Source organism: Bombina bombina, chromosome 2, assembly GCF_027579735.1.
Source record: "Bombina bombina isolate aBomBom1 chromosome 2, aBomBom1.pri, whole genome shotgun sequence".
In the NCBI taxonomy this organism is placed as follows: domain Eukaryota; kingdom Metazoa; phylum Chordata; class Amphibia; order Anura; family Bombinatoridae; genus Bombina; species Bombina bombina.
This window is the reverse complement of record NC_069500.1, coordinates 1339545118-1339557840: the sequence shown is the minus strand read 5'-3', so window position 1 is coordinate 1339557840 and position 12723 is coordinate 1339545118. Positions and strand designations below refer to the sequence as shown.

The window sequence follows — 12723 nt, the reverse complement described above, 5'->3', positions numbered from 1 at the left end:
ATAGGGTGACAGAGGGCAGTGAGTTTATCCTTGGCTCTTTTACCACATTTTTATAAAACCCAGCAACCCTCCTGCTAACAAGTCATGTAACAAGTCATGTAACAAGTCATGTCATCCGCATATTAGGTTAACTCTGCTCCCATTTTAATAATACTCTTTGTGCAGTATATTTTTGGCAGTTCCAGATAATTGTGCTTTACAGCTGTTCAACAAGCAAACAAAGTTTGTGTGAATAAATCAATGCAAATTTCCAGGATTATCCTGATTACAAACCTGTTTATTCATAATGGGTTATAGAACTGAGTCATTCTAAATCTCTGCTTTCTTGAACAGCTGTGTCTTGTCGGAAATCTTGAATATCTAAGATTCCTTGGAAGAGTGAAGGAACATGACGTTCTCTATGGAGATACATTCTTATCATGCCAACCTAAGAATTGCTTGTGAATTTGTGTGAATTGAAAATATAGTTGTTAGCACCAAAACCTCAAGAGGAGGTAAATAGATATGATCATAGAATCATATTATTTCCAGGACAGCGGGTGGTAAATCATGTTTATTTTAAATGGTCCTGGGGATTTGTTTCCTGTATTTTTATTTAATTGATTTATTACCTTTTCTAATATTTTCATTAAATGTGTCAAATAAATTAGATTTTATATATATATATATATATATATATATATATATATATATATATATATATATATATACAGTATCTCACAATAGTGAGTACACCCCTAACATTTTTGTAAATATTTTATGATATCTTTTCATGTGACAACACTGAAGAAATGACACTTTGCTACAATGTAAAGTGTGAGTGTACAGCCCGTATAACAGTGTAAATTTGCTGTCCCCTCAAAATAACTCAACACACAGCCATTAATGTCTAAATCGTTGGCAACAAAAGTGAGTACACCCCTAGGTGGAAATGTCCAAATTGGGCCCAAAGTGTCAATATTTTGTATGGCCACCATTATTTTCCAGCACTGCCTTAACCCTCTTGGGCATGGAGTTCACCAAAGCTTCACAGGTTGCCACTGGAGTCCTCTTCCACTCCTCCATGATGATATCACGGAGCACTCCCCCACATTCCGTTTGAGGTTGCCCCACAGATGCTCAATAGGATTTAGGTCTGGAGGCATGCTTGGCCAGTCCATCACCTTTACCCTTAGCTTCTTTAGCAAGGCAGTGGTCATCTTGGAAGTGTGTTTGGGGTCGTTATCATGTTGGAATATTGCCCTGCGGCCCAGTCGCCAAAGAGAGGGGATCATGCTCTACTTCAGTATGTCACAGTACATGTTGTCATTCATGGTTCCCTCAATGAACTGTAGCTCCCCAGTGCCGGCAGCACTCATGCAGGCCCTGACCATGACACTCCCAGCACCATGCTTGACTGTTGGCAAGACACACTTGTCTTTGTACTCCTCACCTGGTTGCCGCCACATAGCCTGACATTATCTGAACTAAATAAGTTTATCTTGGGCTCATCGGACCACAGGACATGGTTCCAGTAATCCATGTCCTTAGTCTGCTTGTCTTCAGCAAACTGTTTGCGGGCTTTCTTGTGCATCACCTTTAGAAGAGGCTTCCTTCTGGGATGACGGCCATGCAGACCAATTTGATGCAGTGTGCAGTTTATGGTCTGAGCGCTGACAGGCTGACCCCCACCCCTCCAACCTCTATTTCCCAAAGACAACCTCTGGATATGATGCTGAGCACGTGCACTCAACTTCTTTGGTCAACCATGGCGAGGCCTGTTCTGAGTGGAACCTGTCCTGTGAAACCGCTGTATGGTCTTGCCCACCGTGCTGCAGCTCAGTTTCACGGTCTTGGCAATCTTCTTATAGCCTAGGCCATCTTTATGTAGAGCAACAATTCTTTTTTTCAGATCCTCAGAGAGTTCTTTACCATGAGGTGCCATGTTGAACTTCCAGTGACAAGTATGAGAGTGTGAGAGCGAAAACACCAAATTTAACACACCTGCTCCCCTTTCACATCTGAGACCTTGTAACACTAATGAGTCACATGACACCAGGGAGGGAAAATGGCTATTTGTGCCTAATTTGGACATTTCCACTTAGGGGTGTACTCAGTTTTGTTGCCAACGGTTTAGACATTAATGGCTGTGTGTTATTTTGAGGGGACAGCAAATTTACACTCTTATACAGGCTGTACACTCGCTACTTTACATTGTAGCAAAATGTAGCAAAAAATTTCTTCAGTGTTGTCACATGAAAAGATGTAATAAAATATTTACAAAAATGTGAGGGGTGTACTCACTTTTGTGATATACTGTATATATACATGTAAATATAAATATATATATATATATATATATATATATATATATATATATATAATTTTCAGCCTGTGTGCCCGTCACTGTGGAGTATCAGCTACACTCCAAAGAATACAGTCCATATGTGTGCCAGCACCACAGTACAATCTTGCTTCTTAAAGGTGAAAAATTATTTTTATTAGGGTATAACAACCATAAAAAAGGCAACGTTTCAGACCTACATGGTCCTTATTCATGCATAGATAAAAGACAATTAAACAGACATTTAAAAAGGTTATCTGGGCCAATCAGGGTTCATTACTACATGCTAATTAGTTTAACTCAGGTATTCCAACTTTCATTACCTTAGAGCCCCCTAGTGGCACCAGAACAGGAGTATCGAGGAGTTAGATAAAAACCAAGATAAAAAACAACATAAACATAGCACAATAAGGAATGGTCCTAATAGACTGGTCTTCTCTATGGAATACAGCAACCTGAGTAGTGATGTCTTCAGAATAGTAAGGAAATATTGGCACTTATTGTCAAAGTATAATCCAGAAGTTGAATCTTTTAAATTACCCCCTATGCCTTCATATAGAAGGGTTAAAAATCTTAGGGACAATATTGTTAAAGCTGATGTAGGTACTACTAAATCCTCCAGTGTTAACTATTTAACTACACCAAACAAGGGATGTTACCCCTGCCTTCATTGCACCCAATGTAATTCTATAATAAAAGAAAAATTCCTGGCGCAGAATGATAAAAGGAAACAATATACCATAAATGGACTGTACACATGTCAGACTAACTACGTAATTTATTTACTTAAATGCCCATGTGGGCTTTGTTATATTAGGCGAGACCACTCAGGCCGCCAGGGATAGGTTTAGTCAACATAAGGCCTCTATTAAATCAAAAGACCTATCACTACCAGTATCTGCACATTTCACACATATGGGACACACAGTTAGCCAACTCCGCTTTCAAATAATAGATCATATCCCCATTCATAGAAGAGGGGGTAATAGGGAATTAAAACTGAAGCAAAAAGAAGTATGGTGGATTAAAGGCTTGAATACTTTACACCCTTATGGTCTGAATAGGGACTATGATTATACTTGTTTTTATAAGATTTTCTAGCATGCTATGTGTTCTGGTGCCACTAGGGGGCTCTAAAGTAATGAAAGTTGGAATACCTGGACAGGTATGAGTTAAACTAATTAGCATGTAGTACTGAACCCTGACTGGCCCAGATAACCTTTTTAAATGTCTGTTTAATTGTCTTTTAACTATGCATGAATAAGGACCATGTAGGTCCGAAACATTGCCTTTTTTATGGTTGTTATACCCTAATAAAAATAATTTTTCACCTTTAAGAAGCAAGATTGTACTGTGGTGCTGGCACACATTACACATATGGACTATATATATATATATATATATATATATATATATATATATATACACACATACAGAAATAAATATATATATATATATTAATTATTAATATTGTAAATATGTCTAGGTTAATGTGAAATTGAATATCATTTTGAATATATTTTTATAAAACATTGAAAAGTCACTGTGAATCCTAATATTCATTTACATTTATCTACCCTGCAATAACCATCTTTACACTAAAATAGGTAATACCAGACTGTGCGTTCTGCCTTCAAAAATAGTGTTGACCGTGAAGAGAGTCTGCTGCTTCCATGCTGACAAAAGTGAACAGCAGATCCTTCACACATTGTCAGTCCTGTTCAGTTCCTTGCACCACTCTAATCAAATAATATATGAATTCTAAGGAACATTATTTTTTCTTAGATGTCTGGATTCTCAAAAGGAACCTGTTAAGATAATGGGGCATCTTTATCAATGTATGAGCAGACATGATACAAAGTAACATATCATGTCCGCCGCACATCGATAAATGCAGACAGCAATTTATCATTGCACCTGCCGTTCTTGTGAACTGCTGGTGCAATGCCACCCTCTGCAGATTCAGCAGGGGGTGTCAACCAATCTGATCATATTTGATCGGGTTGATTTCTGTCCGCGGCCTCAGAGCAGGCGGACAAGTTATGGATCAGCGGCCCTTAGACCGCTGCTTCATAACTTCTGTTTCCGCCGAGCCTTCAGGGGCATCAAGCGTCATACGGAGCTTGATAAATATACCCCAATTTATTCTGTGGCCCAGTAGGCAATAGCCTGATACCTTAATACCTATATTATTTATTTATGCTAGTTTTATTTCTGTGTTTAATTTTAACTCTGAGCACTGAGAAGCATCAGTGCCCCCTCGGAGAATGTCTTTTGGATTAATTAGAAGTTATGATCTGATAAGAAATATAAAATTGTGATACCACTGTTGTCTTTGAGTCATCAGCTGTTTCAGAATTTATTAAAAACATAAGAGATTTTAGGGGTTACCTTTAGAAAGTGAATTTTCCTGATGAATGTCCTTTACAGAGATCCCTTAAAGAGCTGGGTGGTTAGCACACGAGTATCTACAAGACTCTTGTAAAGCCTTTATATATTTACATAAGTAAAATAATTATGGTTAGAGGTTTAGATAAACATAACCATTAAAGGGACAGTAAAGTCAAAATTAGACATTCATGATTTAGACAGAGCATATTTTAAACAACTTTCCAATTTACTTCTATTATTTAATTTGCTTTCTTATCTTGTTATCCTTTACTGAAAGGTTTATCCAGGTAAGCTCAGGAGCAGCAAAGAACGTAGGTTCTAGCTGCTGATTGGTTTGAAGGAGTAATGAGAGATAATAATTTATAAATATATTGATTTATTTTACTAACTGTAGACCATGCACAAATCAGGTTAGTATCAAGGTCAATACAGGTAGTTGTGCTTAGGCATAACAATATAGTATTCAACAAAAGGACCCAAAAGAATAGATAAGAAAGAATGCTTCATTGGCACAATAGAAGCTTGAAATTCAAGTGTATAATATGTGTAATTTTTATTTAACGTACTTTAAAAACATTTGTTGATAGACAGCAATGAGAACTGGAATTTGCTGCCCTACAATAGGCTAAAAACAGTGCAATACTTGTTGCCTGAATGAGATCAGTATATAAGTGCTCTGTTGTTATAACCAGTATAAACCGTGGCAAATAAATTGTTTTAATTCAATGTATTAATTGAGTGATATTAGTTAAAGCGCTTGCAGAATATCAAAACCCAAGTGTGCTGATGTTTTTTGTGGGACCAAAGGTAAAGAATGAGTAGATTGTAGCACACACCCTTTGTGTGCTACCAACAGTGATATCACAATGTATTAGGAAAACAAGGCCCAACTGAGAATTACACTGTGGGTTTATTATATTATAAAGAATATTAACTCTGCATGCTGCAGTTAACTTTGTTGATTCCGCTTTAAATAAGGTGCTATAATATAAGATTGACCTTGCAAGGCTGACTGATAGTCCTAACTCTTGGTTAGTATGCAAAGTGTAAACTGTAGCAAATATATGAGTGGAACCAAAAAAGATATTATTCACTTATAAAGTATCATTTATTCATTTATAAAGTATCAATTGTTAAGTGTTTGGCATTAACCATTCAACACTAGAAAATATGGAGTAAAAATCAGAGAATATCTTGTAGCATCCACTGCTTGTATGCTACCAACTGTAATACCCCAATTTGTTAAGTACACTTAAACCAAAAATAAAGATATACCCTTAATCAAATATAATATGAGGAGTGTTCACTTTAGCTGCACGTTTAACCGATAGTTCTAACTACAATGGGTGTTTTTAACCCATCGTAGGGCAGCATATTCCAGTTCTCATTGCTGTCTATCAACAAATGTTTTTAAAATGCATTAAATAAAAGTTACATTTTATGTAATTACATATATTATACACTTGAATTTCACGCTACTACTGTGCTAAAGAAGCATTCTTTCTTACCTATTCTTCTAGCTGCTGATTGGTGACTGCAAATATATACCGCTTGTCATTGGCTCACCCATGTGTTCAGTTAGAAACCAGTATTGTATTGTTGCTTCTTCAACAAATGATACCAAGAGAATGAAGCAAATTTGATAATAGAAGTAAACTGGCAATTTGTATAAAATTGTATGTTCTACCTAAATCATGAATGAAAATGTTTGGGTTTTATGTCCCTTTAAGTAAAAAGGAGAGTTTTGATTTCATAAAGCTTATAACAAGTTGTATGGAGAAAAAGATAAGGATGAGAGCTTAGAAAATGAATTACTGGATGAGACTGAACTGAATTTAAAGGGACAGTCAAGTCCAAAAAAAACTTTCATGTTTTAAATAGGGCATGCAATTTTAAACAACTTCCCAATTTACTTTTATCACCAATTTTGCTTTGTTCTCTTGGTATTCTTAGTTGAAAGCTAAAACTAGGAGGTTCATATGCTAATTTCTTAGACCTTGAAGACTGCCTCTAATCTGAATACATTTTAACCACTAGAGGGCATTAGTTCACATGTTTCATGTAGATAACATTGAGCTCATGCACGTAAAGTGACCTAGGACTGAGCACTGATTGGCTAAACTGCATGTCTGTCAAAAGAACTGAAATAAGGAGGCAGTCAGCAGAAGCTTAGATACAAGGTAATCACAGAGGTAAAAAGTATATTAATATAACTGTGTTGGTTATGCAAAACTGGGGAATGGGTAATAAAGGGATTATCTTTCTTTTTAAACAACAAAAATTCTGCTGTTGACTGTCCCTTTAAATAAGGAAGAATGTGTTTTTGAGAGAGATGTACGTATCCAAGAGAATAATGAGTTGCCATTGGCGTATTACTTTTGTTTTTTGGATATGATTGGTGATGATGTACAAACACACAATTTTCTCTAAACTAAGTAAACAAATGTGCTTGGTATCCCCCATTCTTTATTTTAAATGGCTTTACATATTACTTTAAAAGTAAGATAAATGAGAATAGCACGAACAAAAATAGTGGTACTCTTAATCAAATATTTAGCAGCACAGACTTTGGAGACATTGGGGCTGATTTAACAAGTGTCAAGCCAGAAACGATAAGCTTCCGAAACAGCATCCGCTGCTTAATAAATGGAACCCAACAACTGCAGTCAAGAGCTTTCTTTAGCTCTTAATAAAGATTTCTACACTTTTCGACTGGTATTTTGGCTCACTCTTCATGAGCAAACTGATCAGGCTTGATGGCTGCCTTTTTCCAATAGCAGGTTTCAGCTCTTTCCACAGATGTTCAATGGGATTCAGATCTGGACTCATAGAAGGTCACTTTGGAACGCTACCCTGTTTCTCATCCATTCTTGGGTGCTTTTTCAGGTATGTTTCTGGTCATTACCCTGCTGGACAACCCATGCCCTGCGACAAAGACACAGCTTTCTGACACTGGGCAGTATGTTTCGCTCCAGAATTCCTTGATAGTCTTCTGATATCATCGTGCCCTGCACAAATTTGTAAGGAAAACAAAAAACCAGTAAAATGAGTTTTTTTACGTACCAGTAATAGTGTTAATTTTATCACATAAATGTGTTGTACTTACTAATAATTCTGTACTTATTATTTATTTTTAACCCCTAAATGTACAATGCAAAATCTGAGAAATTAATGTGTATAAGAAAATGTTTAAATTGTTAATTTTTTCATTATGAACTAAAGGTTTTTAAAATAAATCAAATGTAACATTTACACTTTTACATTAAATACATTAAAATGATTACTACAGGGGGCGGAGCTAGCCGGGCTACTAAGAAGATGTGTTCTCTTGCAGTGAGGATTTTACAGCGGTAATCCGGGCAGATTGAGCCCCATAGAGATCTGTTTGGGATATATAGCAGACCGAGATTCCGTGGATTCTGTGGTGGATGTTTCTGAGCTACACGGTCCGATTGTAGCGCTGATTGAGTTTCAGCTGGTTTAAGAGCATTTCAATCTTGGAACTCTACACGAAGCAGTAGTGGGCCTCAATCGCAGCTACACCTATGAATTAGGATCCAACACAGATCCGGAGTGATATAATGTACTTTACTTTGATGACCGGTGGGATAGGAGACACCTAAACAGGGTCCTGTATCTTTGTATCTGGCTGGGACATTTTTAGCTGCTCACTGTCACTTAAAAGTGCGCCACTCCCTTTGTAGCACTAACTATATGATTTCTGCCAGATTCTGTTTCCCTCAAAAATGGCATTAATTCTTTATTGCCTAGACAGCAAGATAGGGAAAACAGGCTGATCAATAAAAGTAAGAAATGTAATAGAGACAAGGAGAAAAAAAATGTAATAGAGACAAGGAGAAAAAAAAATAACTGGGACTGAGATGTTTGTCTTTCTGCCTTGATTTTGTACAGGACTATGCATTTTTGGTCCAGACACCTTTGTGGATACAGACACCTTTATGGATAAAGCCATACAAGCAGGAGTTTGATTGGGACCTGTAAAATTTTTATGTTACAATGAGCTGCAATATTTAAAGAGTAAAAATATGAGAGGTGACCTACATAGATGCTGCACAATATAATGAATCTATGAACCCACTAAATAAGGCAGAGAGAGAATAGTGTAATGCTGCATGTGGCTCTGCATTGTTGTTTCTCCAGATGCTAACACTTTAACACTGCCCTGCTCTGAATACCTGTATTTGAGATAGTGTCCTCCTATATATTGGTGCCCCTGATCTGAAGCACTTGATAGGCTATCTTCACACTATGGCTACTGCAAAGTGGAAAACCTAGACAATGAAAGACTACATTTCCAAGTCACAGGTCCAAAAGAGACATAACCAATGCTTAGCACAATCTCCTTCACAAATCTTCCCTGAAAGTGAAAATATTCTCACACAAGATACAGACCAGACAGATAACACGCCTCATGAAGTGTTGCTCAAACAAATAAAAATGGTCTTCCTAAAGGAATAAAAATTAGCATTGTAAGAACTTAGACAGGATATCATAGAAATTGGGACAAGAACAGCTGAACTCGAAGAGAAGGTTGATGACCTTACTGAAGAAATCCCATCAATACAAAAGTCTATAGATGATCAACCGTCACAAACACATCAACTCCAATCACAAATAGAAGACCTGGAAAACAGATCCAGGAGATCTAATATCAGAATTAGAAACCTGCCAGAAACATACACTAATTTGTCTTCTGCCCTAGGTACTATCTGGAAACAGTTATTGTCGGCTACTGAAGATCAATTCTTCCTTATGGACAGAGCACACAGGGCACTCAACAGACCACCAATACCTAATATGGCGAGAGATGTGATTGTTAAGTTTCATTATTACCATGTAAAAGACAAGATCTTAGAAGCCGCTAGGCAATACCAGACGGTTACATTTGAGGGCCACAAAATATCTCTTTTTGCGGATTTATCTCCCATCACTTTAAAGAAAAGAATAGACTTAAAGTCAATTGTTTCTACTCTGACAGAACACCAAAAAAACTTTTTTAGAAACTGGAAACAAGTTGCCAAAGATAAAACGGCTAAAATATCTCCAGCCAAGAAGAGTCTAAGCTCTCAGGACGAGATTACAGATGCAGAAACCTGATTATACAAATTCTTGGCTCATGTGTTCTAGTTGTTTCTTATTGGAGGGACTTACCTCTGGAAAGACCAATGGACATCCTTTAGACAAAAATAGTACATGACACATTTCTACGATCTAACAGAATTTTATTGTTGTTTAGGTTTATTTTCACTAAAGGTTACTGTTGATTGGCAAATGACCCATTTATATAATCATAACTTCCAGGAAGAGACCATGGCCTCTATGTATGAAGCCGTCTACTTTCCTGCATTCACCGGCCCAATACGCTCGCCTAAGCTCGCCTAACATCGCCGCGGCGGACCTAAATACGTTCGCCAAAGTTATCAAGAAAGCTGTCAAGAAGCCGCACACCAAGTACGGAGCTATGAGCAGCGGACTGTTGTTAACTGACAGTCATCGATCTCGCTGCTCATCGGCTTCTTCGCAGCTTTCTTGATAGCCTGTCACTAAGCACCCACACTAAAATATACTGTTTTACCCCCTAAATCGCCGCTCCAGGAGCCCCCCCGCAACTAAATAAACTTATTAACCCCTAAACCGCCACTCCTGGACCCCGCCGCAACTCTAAAAAATATATTAACCTCTAAACCGCCGCTCCCGGACCCCGCCGCAACTATAATAAATATATGAACCCCTAAACCGCCGCTCCCGGACCCCGCTGCAACTATAATAAATATATTAACCCCTAAACCGCCGCTCCCGGATCCCGCTGCCACCTACATTATACTTATTAACCCCTAATCTGCCGCCCCCTATACCGCCGCCACCTACATAAAGTTATTAACCCCTATCCTGCGGATCCCGGACCCCGCCGCAACTAAATTAAATGTTTAACCTCTAAACCGCCGCTCCCGGACCCCGCCGCCACCTATATTAAACTTATTAACCTCTAAACCTAAGTCTAACACTAACACCCCCTAACTTTAATATTATTTTAATAAATCTAAATAATTATTACTATTATTAACTAAATTATTCCTATTTAAAAATAAATTCTTACCTATAAAATAAACCCTAAGATAGCTACAATATAACTAATAATTATATTGTAGCTATTTTAGGGTTTATTTTTATTTTACAGGCAAGTTTGTATTTATTTTAACTAGGTAGAATAGTTATTAAATAGTTATTAACTATTTAATAACTACCTAGCTAAAATAAATACAAAATTACCTGTAAAATAAACCCTAACCTAAGTTACAATTAAACCTAACACTACATTATCATTAAATAAATTAAATAAATTATCTACAATTACCTAAAATTAAATTCAATTGCAGACCTCCGACGTGGAACATCCTGCTGGCCCAACGACTACCCGACGAATGAAGGTTCCTTTAAGGGACGTCATCCAAGATGGTGTCCCTCGAATTCCGATTGGCTGATAGGATTCTATCCGCCAATCGGAATTAAGGTAGGAAAAATCCGATTGGCTGATTCAATCAGCCAATCGGATTGACCTTGCATTCTATTGGCTGTTCCAATACGATTGGATCAGCCAATCGTATTGAGCTTCAATCCGATTGGCTGATTGAATCAGCCAATCGGATTTTTCCTACCCTAATTTCGATTGGCTGATAGAATCAGCCAATCGAAATTCGAGGGACGCCATCTTGGATGACGTCCCTTAAAGGAACCTTCATTCGTCGGGTAGTCGTCGGGCCAGCAGGATGTTCCGCATCGGAGGTCTGCAAGATGGAGCCGCGGTTGGATGAAGATAGAAGACGCCGCTTGGATGAAGACTTCTACCGGATGGAGGACCTTTTCTGCCCTGCTTGGATGAAGACTTCGGCTGGATGGAGGACCTCTTCTTGCCCCGCTTGGATGAAGAATTCGGCCCGGCTGGATGAAGACGGCTCAAGGTAAGGAGATCTTCAGGGGGTTAGTGTTGGGGTGGTGGGTTTGGGTTGGTTAGAGTAGGGGTGTGTGGGTGGTGGGTTTTAATGTTAGGGGGGTTGTATTTTTTTTGCAGGTAAAAGAGCTGATTACTTTGGGGCAATGCCCTGTAAAAAGCCCTTTTAAGGGCTGGTAAAAGAGCTGATTACTTTGTAATTTAGAATAGGGTAAGGCATTTTTTTATTTTGGGGGGCTTTATTATTTTATTAGGGGGCTTAGATTAGGTGTAATTAGTTTAAACTTCTTGTAATTCTTTTTTTATTTTCTGTAATTTTTTTTTTTTTTTTTGTACTATAGTTTAGTTTATTTAATTGAATTTAATTTTAGGTAATTGTAGTTAATTAATTTAATTTATTTAATGATAGTGTAGTGTTAGATTTAATTGTAACTTAGGTTAGGATTTATTTTACAGGTAATATTGTATTTATTTTAACTAGGAAGTTATTAAATAGTTAATAACTATTTAAAAGCTATTGTACCTAGTTAAAATAAATACAAAGTTGCCTGTAAAATAAATATAAATCGTAAAATAGCTACAATATAACTATGAGTTATATTGTAGCTATCTTAGGGTTTATTTTATAGGTAAGTATTTTGTTTTAAATAGGAATAATTTAGTTAATAATAGTAATTTTTATTTAGATTTATTTAAATAATATTTAAGTTAGGGGGGTGTTAGGGTTAGGGTTAGACTTAGGTTTAGGGGTTAATAAGTTTAATATAGTGGCGGCGGTGTAGGGGGGGGCAGGATAGGGGTTAATAACTTTAAGATAGGTGGCGGCGGTATAGGGGGGCAGGATAGGGGTTAATAAATTTAATATAGGTGGCGGCGGTATAGGGGGCGGCAGATTAGGGGTTAATAGGTATTATGTAGGTGGCGGCGGGGTCCGGGAGTGGCGGTTTAGGGGTTAATATATATTATAGTTGCGGTGGGGTCCGGGAGCGGCGGTTTAGGGGTTAATATATTTATTTAGTTGCGGCGGGGTCCGGGAGCG

The 12723-nt window shown here is 37.5% G+C and overlaps 1 long non-coding RNA gene across 1 annotated transcript in view; it reads right to left on the bottom strand.

Moving 5' to 3' along the window:
- Window positions 1-7575: 7575 nt before the first annotated feature.
- The window catches only part of LOC128648291 (uncharacterized), a 52614-nt gene continuing 47466 nt past the window's right edge, over window positions 7576-12723 (bottom strand). Inside the window, exon 3 of the long non-coding RNA XR_008400561.1 lies at window positions 7576-7722. This is a non-coding gene — a long non-coding RNA (uncharacterized LOC128648291). The remainder of the gene's footprint in view (window positions 7723-12723) is intronic.